The sequence below is a fragment of the Protopterus annectens genome, chromosome 2.part0, assembly GCF_019279795.1.
Source record: "Protopterus annectens isolate FY-2018-M chromosome 2.part0, PAN1.0, whole genome shotgun sequence".
Lineage (NCBI taxonomy): Eukaryota > Metazoa > Chordata > Ceratodontiformes > Protopteridae > Protopterus > Protopterus annectens.
In genome coordinates, this window is record NC_056728.1 from 424,502,746 (window position 1) to 424,514,953 (window position 12,208).

A 12,208-nucleotide genomic window follows, 5' to 3' on the forward strand; every position below is an offset into this window, starting at 1 on the left:
ACATTGTAAACTCTATACATATATTCAAGCAAACTTCTTCTTTCAGCATATTTACAGCAGAATTAATTTCAGCCTTATATTCATAATATCTAACAATTCCCTCTGTTTTTAAACATACTCAAAACATTCTATATAAAAAACACATTATTTTTATATAAAACCTTTAGTCTTTTTTGATACAAGTCAAAATACAATTTTACATAGTTAATACAATGAAAACATGTATTACTACCAAACCTGAATGTATTTAACAACTTTTTCTTTTGCAGACCATTCTGTGAAAATATTTTATCAGTTATGAGCTGTGTCTGTTTTAATTTTACTTGATTAATTTATTATTTTGCAATCACAGAATTTAATTTATGACTTAGAATTGTTTCATTAACTCTTTGCAACTATTGAATTAACTATAAGAGACAATAACTATGTGCTACTGCAAGCATTTATGCACTGCTGAAAATATACAGTTTTAATGTCATTTTAACCATCACATTATGTTCATGTCTCTGAACTGCTCAATAACATCTTGGTAAAATACTGAACTGAGCCTAGATAATAAATATTTGAAAGCAATTATTTTACTGGGGTAAAACCAGTGATATTACAACTTGACAAATTACTTTTGAACTTATTACAATGTATCCTGATCAGTATGTATTTACACAGAGTGTTTGCTATTTATGCATTTCAATTTAGTAGGTATCTTGGACCCATCGTTTTCTTTAAATATGTTTTTTTCACACATATTCATTACTAGACATTAATTTATTGCATATCTTTATTCTCTCTTGTATAGCTTTAATAAAGCAATTTTAAATCATCTCTTGTTTTTTAAACCATCTCTTGTATAGCTTTACAATTTAACAGGTTGTAAATACAATTTAATTCTAAACAATACAATAATAACCATTATGATAGCTATTAACTTGTAAAATATCTTATCCTGTCAGGTTTAATCCAGTTTACCAGTATTTCTAATTCTGTAGCTTTATTTCAGACCCTTGTTGTTTATTCTTTCTGTAGCTTTATTTCAGACCCTTGTTGTTTATTTTTTCTGTAGCTTTATTTCAGACCCTTGTTGTTTATTTTTTCTGTAGCTTTATTTCAGACCCTTGTTGTTTATTTTTTCTGTAGCTTTATTTCAGACCCTTGTGCAGTACTGCTTATACAGTCAGTGTAAAACTGAGAAAGTGCCCCTCCCGCTGTAGTACTTCAGCACTGTTTACCTGCCCTATGCTGTGAGAATAGAATTTATGTCAGCCTAACACTATGGTTTTACATTTATTTTATTAAATTATGAACTTTTGTCTGATTTGATAATTTTTTTATAAAGCTTTTGCTGTTTACTACCACTAGTAGGCATTTACACCCTCCTGCACAATTGTTTTGAATGTATGTATACTGTAGCACATTTGCTGGCTGTACTTGATGCAACTGAGGTTTTTTCTTCTCTTTTAACATTTACTTACAAACAGATTATCAGTGACATCTATGCACAATTGTGGCATTTTATGACAATTACTAAATAGTGTTGCTTGTAAACATTTTAACAAGTATGTTTTAATTACAATGATGCTTTAACTCAAGCTACTTGTCTGGCAATCAGTCTTGTTGTTTATCTGATCTTTCCAACATTTCCTGTAACTATTCATTCAGTCTAGGAAGGTCTGAGCTCACATTTTATACTCTATAAACTATAATTAATTCTTTTGGCATTTTTCCTTTAATGTGATTGTGAGTTGCATAACTATGCATTTATACAACATAAATAGACATTATTTTACAATTACCTTACATGGATTTCAGTATTTTTTATTTATTTATCTATTTAACTGTCCTGCCATTAATTTTACAAAAACTGTTTGACTAATACCATCTGTGATTTTATTTATTTTTAAAATTCAGAACTTTAACTGTTCGGTGTTACTATACAATTATAACATATGTTTATTTATATTTGCTGTTGTCTGCCTTTTGCTTTTGTGCATTGTAAACAAATGTACTCTAGATGAAAAGAACACACATGCATGTCTGTCTTGTATATGTATATCTTTATACAAGCATGTCATGTCCCTAGCATCCTAGCATGCATGCTTAACCATTTTCAAAACATAAACATATTATAAAATATATTTCTTTTGCACAGATTAACTGTGTATGCAGGAAATTCCCAGTCTTTGTCAGTTGAGCTAATTTATTTCCTTTATCCTGCAACTGCTGTTGAATTTCCTGTGATGTTGCATGGTCTTTCTGACATTCTTTAGTAAGCTGTTCTGCTGAATTTGAAACTCCTATGCACTTTTGAAAAGATGTGTGTATAACTTGTCTAAGCTTCCTGAACTCATTGTGTCTGTCTTTCAGAAGTTTATTACATTTCTTTGTAACAAAATGTACTAGAGTTTCTATCAGTAACTGATTTGACTGTTGTTGCAACTCTGAAATAAACCTTTTACATCTGGTGACAGAACATAACTGTCTAACATTTGAATATAATGTCAACATATTAACTTTTCTTGGTTCTTTACCTTTACAATTTTTGTATGTACAGTCTAACCTTTGGATAATGTCATGCACTGTATTTTTATGACATTGTACACACAATAAACATTTTTATACCACACATGATTTTATTTCAGATACCAGTCAAATATTATAATCCATTTGCATAATGCCTTACTATCAAATTGCAATCCATGTGCATAATGCCTTACTATTAACTTGCCCTAATAAGGTTTTACATTTGCTAATATGCTGTATATACATTTATTCTGTTATTATTATTACCTCTATGGCATTCATACTGTATGTAACACAGAATCATTTTCTTACCAGTCAACAGACAGACAGATGGCCAAGCTGCTTTACTGTAGATGGTTGAAAAGTATCTGTAGTCACTTGTGAAGTTGGTACAGCAAAACTGGCAGATTCAGTCCTACAACTTCATCTTGTACCTTTTCTGGAGAATTTATGGAACTGCTCCACCTTCCTGCAGTGCAGTCTCACCGGATTTAGACGTCTATTAAACTGTATTGCTACAAACTGTTGAAAACTGTATAAATCTGAAGTACTTCACATAAACGTTACTGTGCTTTTACAAGAGTGACATTACCCATTCACTCCCCCTGTTTTTGGATACAGGCTAGGAACGTTGTCAAAGGATCACCATTGAAAAATGTTATTGAGCTGCTCTGCTTACTGCTTGCTTACTTACTGTTTACTGCTGATGGCTAGAAATTTTTCAGAGTCACTTGAGAAGCTGGTGAAGCACAACAGGCAGCGGACTGCTGTACAAGTGGACATTCACCTTTTCTTGGAGAATTTATGGCACTGCAAATTTCTTGAACTAGTCTCACTCCGGATTTTAGACGTCTAAAAAAACTTTACTACTGCAAGCTGCATAAACTGGAATACTTCTGTTTAGGATTTACACATGCGTACAAATGTTAGTTACTACAATTTGACTGAAGTGACCCTCTGCAGGGCTTACCATCACTCCCCCTGTGTTTGGTTCGACTCCTGGCTGGCTCGCCATTGAAAAATTATATTGATGCTCTGCTTACTTGCTGCTTGCTGCTGCTTGCTGTGGGATTTGAAGTCTTCTTAAGACACACAGTCTTGCTGTGCTGTTACTGCTGAATCAGAGACACATAGCTCTGCATGACTCCATCTGTAGTCTGTTTAAAGCACCAAGCCTTTCAAATTGCACACTGATAAAGAAATATATTTTGCAGCTATAAGCACAGTTACAGATAACTTATTTTATAACAAACCACACGTAGTCTGTCAGATTTGTAGCATATATTTACAAAGTTTTCCTTCATTACAGATATGAATGATGACTTCTACAAAATATCTCTCTCTGTCCTTCTCTCACATAACTGAATTACTACAATAGCTATATACAGAGCTAGTCACGCACACATTTCCTCTTGGTATGTTTTTCTGGCCTTATGTGGGAAGTCACATAATGTCTGTTTTTAGACTTTTCTATTGTCCTTTTGTGACTTAAGCACTTTTGCTGATGTGAGGATGCCATTCTGAAAGGAAACATCTGTATAAGCTGTTCCTACTGGAAAAACATCACGTATTGCTGAATTTATAAAAAAGGATGTCTGTTAATAGATATTTGTTCTACAAATATGAGAAAATCATGTAATGCTTGTTTTCCAGTATTGCTTTGTTAGGCATTTTCTGATGCTGTGAAGAGAAGCCTATCTGTTATACATATAGTATGAATGCACATTGTAAACTCTATACATATATTCAAGCAAACTTTTTCTTTCAGCATATTTACAACAGAATTAATTTCAGCCTTATATTCATAATATCTAACACACATTTTTTTTTAAATTTAAACCATTGGGAGCAAAGGGGGATTAAAAATACTGGGTCTTTTAATTACATTAAGAACAGTTACATTAACGTCTTCTTCATCTTTAAAATAAAAACTGAAATAAAGCTTCCTAGTAAAAAGCTTTAACAGTATTAAAACATCACCAATATCGGCCTTCCTGGGCAGCACAAAAGTCAAGCCTTTCCCAAATAGGTCTGCCCATGCACTTGTAACAGGTGCCATACTATACTTGTAATTTTTATGATCACCAGCAATATTGAAAATTATTTCACAATGGTCTATTGCTGGTTCCATCAAGGGATCCCACTCTTCCTCACTGTCTGGTATGACTTGCCCTGAAATTAATTGTTGTTGTAGTTGTTCCTTCCCTGTTGTGCCCCTGAGTTCCATCTGTTCTGGTTCCTCAGTCTTTTGGAACTTCTCGGGGGGGGGGGTATTCTAAAGGGTCAACTTCTGGGACATCACCCCCCACTGACTGAGGTATCATTGTTAAAACCAGTAACCGTGTCATGGTTGTCACCAAAACTATTGCTAGAGCAATTCCCATTAAGGGGGGTGAGTAAGCATTCCCTGCCTCATAGTCACACTGATCTCTAATCAATTTCTTACTTTTTTTGGCTTTTAAATCACAAATAACATGATCAACTTTACCAAACAAGGCCCTATTTTCATTGATTTTACTATCAAAAACCAAGTCTGTTTGAATATAATATGGTTATTGTGTACTGTATTTTACGAATGGTTTTAATGGCAAGCATCTAATTAATGTTGTGGACCGTGTGACTGCTATTAAGGTATAAAACCATCCATTTTGATTTTAATGGTATTCTGATGAAGTCCAGTCTAACTTAGGGCGAAAGCGCTAAATTGGTTTAATAAAATAGTGTGGAGACCTCCCTCTTAGACTTCTTCTTTTTTATTCTAAGGGAAAATAATTTTTTAGGCGTGACTTGTATTGTTGCTAATGAATGATAACCTGTTTTTATGGACTAGCTATCTTTGCTTCTGTCTTTGTCTGATTAGCATAATATGATACTGCAGAATCCTTGTTTGTCTCAAGAGTTTGCTGTAGGTTGAAACACATATTTATTACTGTATATTTAAAGTTGCTTGTCTCTTAATAACTGCTGGCTGTCTGGCATACCACTGTAAATGGTGCCCAGAGGAAGTCAGTTTCAAATTTTTTATTTTATTTTATTTTTGTGAGGAAAAACATGGTCAATCACAGATTGCAGTAACTGGAAAGGTAATGCTAGGTGTGCTTTATGGAAATGTAAGATTAGAAACTCTCCCTAGTTTGGAAAATATTGAAATATGCCAACATTTTTATAGAGGGTGACTGTCTGCACCTGTTTTCCACAAACTATGAAAGCTTTCAAAAGCACTATTTCAGTTTGTGGACTCAGCAGACCTAACCATTGCAGACTTGTTTAATTTTACTGATCATAATTGCCTTATTTATTTATGTTAGTTTGTTAACCAGAAGAATGAACTGCTCCAGGGACCCTTTTCAGTCACAACCCAGGCCCAAGGGCAAAAACAAATACAATTACAACTTGTCAAATAATTGCATTATGTTTATAATACAATTACTTACATGGAACATTGAATACTATTGACACAACACTTACATGTTTTAATAAACTGTTATATCAAACAATGAAAATAAACTATTTATATCACGAGGAGAGCGCAAGTATATATATATATATATATATTTATATATGGTTTACTATCATATTTTCGAATGGAACTCTGCCAACTGCACTTTTGTCGAACACGGAAAATCGAAAACGGTAATGTCGAACTCCAAAAGCCAACCTAGGAATGGAACCAAGGAACGGGTTTTAACATGGGTCGAGATAGGGGTGAAGTTTGTAGTTCAGCAATAGCAGTGAACACCTATCTCGACCCATGTTAAAAATTGACAAAGTAATAAGGAAAAGTAAAAGTATGTTATTCTAAGTGAAGTGTTAGATGAAGCACAGTGTATGCAGTATGTAATAAAGGAAATATAGAATGTGATAAGACTGGGGGAGTCAGACATGAATTAGTTTAAGTGTAATGGGTAATAAAGATAGATTGGCAGAGTGGCTCAGGAGATGTTGGCAACACTGGTAGCTTGGTTGTGGATATGTGTATCTGTGCAGCATCATAGGTTCATAGGTATATACTAGGCACTGGCCAGGCATCCTAATTGTATCACACAAGTTTTTGTGCCTTAGAGGTTTGACCTGGAGTTTGTTTCCAATTTCCCATCTGCTGGTCCAGATTTCTCTTGAAAAGGGTTAGGGAAGAGCTCTGCTTCACATAGATTAGAAGCCTGTTCTAGAGAAGAGGAATCCTATGAGATGCATACCTCTCCCCTAACATGTCCTATTTATGTCACAAGCTAAGTTTAAATCCTTAGATCAAGTAATTTTGAAGTTATTCATTTTGTGAACATCCAAAAAAAGTCCATCAGAGTGGGATCCAAGGCTGTCTTGTATGCCAGGCATAGGATTGTCTCCCAACAGTCTGTACGATCCTGAGTGTAGCGATAGGGTTTTGAGGCAGTCTCCATAGGACATGCTGTTTGCACCCTGTATTTTTTTTGTAAGGAACCTCTGCGGACTTTCTAGTTGCTGCATGTGTCTGGTCAGGTACACACTGAAGGGGGCATTGTACTCAATGATGGGCCTAACGAGGAATGAATACAGTGAAATGATGACTTCCTGTGACCTAGAGGCCATACTAGTCGAAAGCCAGGTTGCTATCTACATGGACACTCTTAAGGGTGTGTCATCATTGAGGTAATTTCCTAAGGTAGCTATCTACCCAAAGGTTGCTATTATGCATTTCTTGGCATTGAATTGTAAGCAATAACTTTGACACCAGTCATTGTCTGATTTAATCCTTCCTGTAGGATGTTATTGTCTTGGGGAGATTCTATGACTGCTTCTAGTTTGCAATCATCTGCAAATTTGGTCAGCCAGAGGCTCTTGACACCGACCTTGACATCTAAGAAGTAGATGCCAAAAAGGAATGGACCTATCACAGCCCTGATAGACTCTGCTAGTGACTGGCTTCTTTGTGGAAATGGTCTCATCTATCCTAACTTCCTGGGTCCCATCTGAGAGCCAGATGGCTGTTTGGCTCATAACATAGGGTTTTATGCCTATATCCTTGAGTTTGTTTACAATGCCTGAGTAGTTTATTGCAAACTGGGTTGGATCCGGTGTTTGAAGGTTTTCTATGCCATTATTAATTATTTCCATGATAATTCTTTTCATGGCTTCTCACTTCTCAAATGTATGGGTCTGTAGTTCCCAGGATCCATTGATGGCCCATCCTTGTGCAGAAGGATGACTGTTGCAGTTCTCCATTCATGTGACAGAAAGCCTGTCTGGAGGCTATGGTTAAACAGTGACTCCAGTGGTCTGAATAGATCATGTTTCAGGCTGTTTAGAAGGCACCCTGTGATATCACTGATGCAGTGTTTTGGCCTTAGAGAGTGCATGTAGGACCTGCTTCCTAGTGATAGCTGGGGGGGGGGGGGGGGGGGGGGCTGTTGGATGATATTTTTTTTTGGTTGGTTGGGGAAGCAGGGGTAAAACTGGATCTGAATTTGTCAGTCATCAAATTTGCTATATCTTCTGGCTATATGTAGGTGGTTCCATTTGTAGTCATTTCTGCACACTGCTGTGTGCTGTCTTTGAGGTTTTGGATATAGCTAAAGAAAGCCTTATTGTTGTTCTTTGCTGGGAGGTTATCTTTACCTCCAGCTTGGCTTTAGTAGACTTAATTTGCCCTGTTAATTGTTTGTTTATATTGATGAGAGCATTTTTATCGTGCTGGGAGTTGCACTTCCTAATCTTTGCTATAACTTTGTTTTCTTTTGTTTTACACCCTGCTTGTGTTTGGATTCCACCAGGGTGGCTTATTTCTTATAGGCACAGCTCTCCCAATGCATTTATTAACATGCTTGTGCAGGGTTTCTGTCAACAGTTCTGCATAGGCAGTTGTGCTGTCAGGTTTAGGAGGGGCTTGAAATTTTGACAGGTTATCACTTAGCAGTAGGAGGTTCACCTTAGAATAGTTCCTAAATATAACAATGTTAGCTGGAGTCAAAGAAATGATTTTTAATATGAAGAATTGCTGAGATCCTCTCTGTGGCTTTAAACCATGTCTCAGTAACTGCACAGATGTTCACATTCCCCATTGTGAGGAGAGCCTGGAGGGAGTGGAGTTTCATGTTTAGGTTCCTGGCATTGGACAGTAACACCTTTTTATTTCCTTTGGTTTAATTTTGTTACTTTGGAAGGTTTGTCAGTCTGGCATTGCCTAACGAAGTACTATGAAGAGGCAATGTTTTAGCCAATATTTGAAAGCCCAGAGGGAAAAGGTGTAGGCCATCCTTGGCAGAGTAATGTGGCCTGTTGACCAAATCCTTTTATGTTGACAAATATCGTACTCCAGTGGAATGACGCCAGAAACTAAGCCAATTATTGAAGTCAATCATCTTTTGTTCATGCTATGGCATCATCCTTGGTGAAGGTAGAATGCTGCTCAATGCTTGGCACATACCAGCCTTGGACATATTGTCCAAGATCTCCAAAACTTCTCTTTTCATAAAGTCTAGGCAGGTATATCTCAGGTCATTTATAACCACATAAACTATGTTATACTGGGAATTGTGTTCTAATGACTTGAGTGTGTGGGGGAGATTTGTCAGGTCCTACCCCCCAGTAGACAACTTACAGTGATTTTCTCCTTATTCAGCCTGCTTTGTGGGACATATGTATGTCTCACAATGGAGACTCCTACAATTAAAACATTGGGTAGAATACTGGCTATGAGTGGTATGAACATAAGAGGCAGACTTGAGTTTGGGTGGAGTACAGTGTAGTAGGTACATTACAATGCAGGCTGTCCATGTGTTGAACAGGAGCAGAGTCAGGATTCTGGTAGGATTATTTTTAATAAAGATTTAAAACTATCTTTATTAAGTACCATTCTAAGATGTGCTGGATAGTATTCAAGATTTTAGATACAAATGTGAGTACAGGGCATGTCCAGCTGATTTTAGTGGTTTGTAGATGGTGAGCAGTTATTTGTCCCTGGAAGAGTTGTTTTGGATTGGTAGCTATGTAGAACAGTGTTAAGAGTAGGGCAAGCTAAGGGTTTGTATATAATATTACAGGTAACAAGTAGATGACTATATGTGAAATGGTTGGGGAATTTGAGCCAGTTTACTTCTTAAAGGGCTGAATAGTGATGGGATTGATGTGGTCTTGTTGCTTTATTCTATTGTTCTAATTTTATTTTTAGATTGTACTGAATATAAGTGAGATGGGGAACTCAATATATAAGTGGAGTTCAGATGTAGGTAGTGGCCACTTTTGCATTACTGGAAGAAGAGATGACATTTTTTTAACTCTATGCAACATTCCTAGTCTGCAGTGTTTTTTTATATTATCACAAATATGGAGATCAACGTTTAGAACATTGTCAACTGGGACTCTAACAATTGGATATGAGATATTATTTTGATCAAAGTGTTGTTAAGAGAAGTGATTGAAAAGTTTTTTTTTCATTTGTAGGTGATTTTGGGGATGAATAGGAGTAGTCTGGTTTTATTGGGTTTAGAAGTAGATGAGCCTTAGAGAACTAATGCTTATCTGAATTGAAAGCTTCCTGTGTTATTATCTGGAGATTGTGTGGATTGTCAGAGGAGCAGATTAGGGGAGAATCTTCAGCACATTGGATAAGGGAGGCCTGCTGGGAATAGGTATAAAGATTACTGATGATATTTTTCGGATTTTCCCGGTTAGGGGGTCACCACAGCTGATCACCAGTCTGCTTATGATTGGTAGTGGATTTTTATGGTGTTGAGTTGCCAGCCCAGCACCCAGCCTTCAAAGAAGGAACACACATGCACACACGCACCTACCTGCATGTCTTTAAAGTTCACTCAGCCATGGGGAGGACATGCAGACTCTGCACCGAAGGCGCTCCAGATAAATATGTTAAATAGGAGGTGGCCAAGAATAGAGCTTGGAGGGACCCCTATGTCAATAGAAAGGAAAGGAGAGGGAGTATTGTGCTACTTGTCAGATTGGTAGTGGATGGTCAGTCAGGTAGATGTTAACCTATTGGAGTATTTTCTGTGACATGCTGAGGGACATTTGGAGGAGGGGTTTGCTGTGTTAGACCATGTCAAGGGCTTTGGAAAAGTCAAGAAATAAGCATGAAACTAGTTTAGTGCGATGTCTGGCTTTATTTTAAGTGTTGAGGAAGACTAGTAGGGCAAAGGTTGTGCTCTGTGCTGGTTTCTAGCCATGTTCAGTGGTGACTATTAGATCTTCAGGTAAGGAAGTAATTGCTTGTAGATACATTTTTCTTCTATTTTAGTGAGTGGTGAAGGACATAGATGGCTCTGTATATGGCTATTTCAGTGGAATTTCCTTATTTCTGGAATGGAATAATGTATGACTTTTTTTCTGAATGAAGGCATGTATGATTCAAGAATCCATCTGTCTATTAAGATGGAGACTGTTTGCTTTTGATATTTGGAGTCAACCATACAAGTTTTATATAATTCTTAATTCCTCATCCTCTTGTCTTGCCATCTTCCATCTGACTTTTCTGCCTTATTATCTAACCTCCTATCTCACACACATATGCAGACACAGTACATACACACATCACTCATACCATCTCACACACACACACACACACACACACACACACACACACACACACACACACACACACACACACACACACACACACACACACACACACTCATACTTACAAATGTATGCATCAGATTTATGGGAAAGGGTTAACTGTCAAATTATCAAGAAGATATAATTCTCTTTTAATGAACAATACCATTTTTTACTGCTGAAAACCATAACAAAGGAAAAGTAGGATTAATCACAAAGAAATAGAGTCAAAACTCCAAGTAGTTCTCTATAATAAAGAAATATTTTGGATATCTGGATTTCTGGATTCCAGTGGCCTTTTTTCTCATTATTTGACTTATATTCTGGGTCTCCAATAGAAAAGTGTCATCATTAGTGTAAAGAACCTCAGTGTAACATCTCATATGATGGATGGAACCCCCTACCTCGTCATCAGTGCAACACATGCTATATGCTGCAGTTCGATGACATTGCTTTGGGTCTGCTCTATTATTTCAGTCCGTATTTTGAACAGTAACTACAGCCTTCAAGTTTAGAAGTGGCTGTACAAGCTTAGAAGTCACTGTGGCACTACGATTTCGTAGGTGTCCCCTGCATAAACTTTGATGGGCTGTTTACTCTGTGGTCGTAGTACCGTGCCCTTCTTTCACCATCATCGCAGATCATAATGCTTGTCAGTAGCACAGCTGTGAGGAAATAAAAAGGACAACATAGTGATTTACTTGGCTAAGATCTGTGCTCACAGCTTTATATTTAGGTTTCAATCCTGACTTTTGGTTGGTATGGGGTGGGTTTTGTGTTCATCTCATGTCTGTAGATGTCATTTCTGACCACTCTTGTTTCCACCTTTATCATAAAACATGTTAGCTGACCACCAACTCTAAACTTTGAACATAAATAAGTACTGTATTATGACGGGTTTATGCCTGAAATAAGAGAAGGATCAGCCCACTAACCTGCTTAATAAACAAGTGGTCAGGGGTTTGTTAAAAATTATATTACCATCCTGAGGATGAAACCTGTATATAGCATCAAGTGTGCTCAGAAAGATGAGACTTTGGTAATCATGTCAGCAAGCTATTATGGGAAATTTGTCTTATTCCCCAATATACCCTTACTTAGACCAGACTTTCTACAAGTGATCGTTTAAGAATGTAAGGTGATC

At 36.6% G+C, this 12,208-nt stretch overlaps 1 protein-coding gene across 3 annotated transcripts in view; it reads left to right on the top strand.

The window, feature by feature from the left end:
• LOC122793115 (beta-1,3-galactosyl-O-glycosyl-glycoprotein beta-1,6-N-acetylglucosaminyltransferase-like) overlaps positions 1 to 12,208 on the top strand; it is a 336,002-nt gene that overhangs the window by 254,481 nt on the left and 69,313 nt on the right. The gene's annotated exons all lie outside the window — the stretch shown is intronic.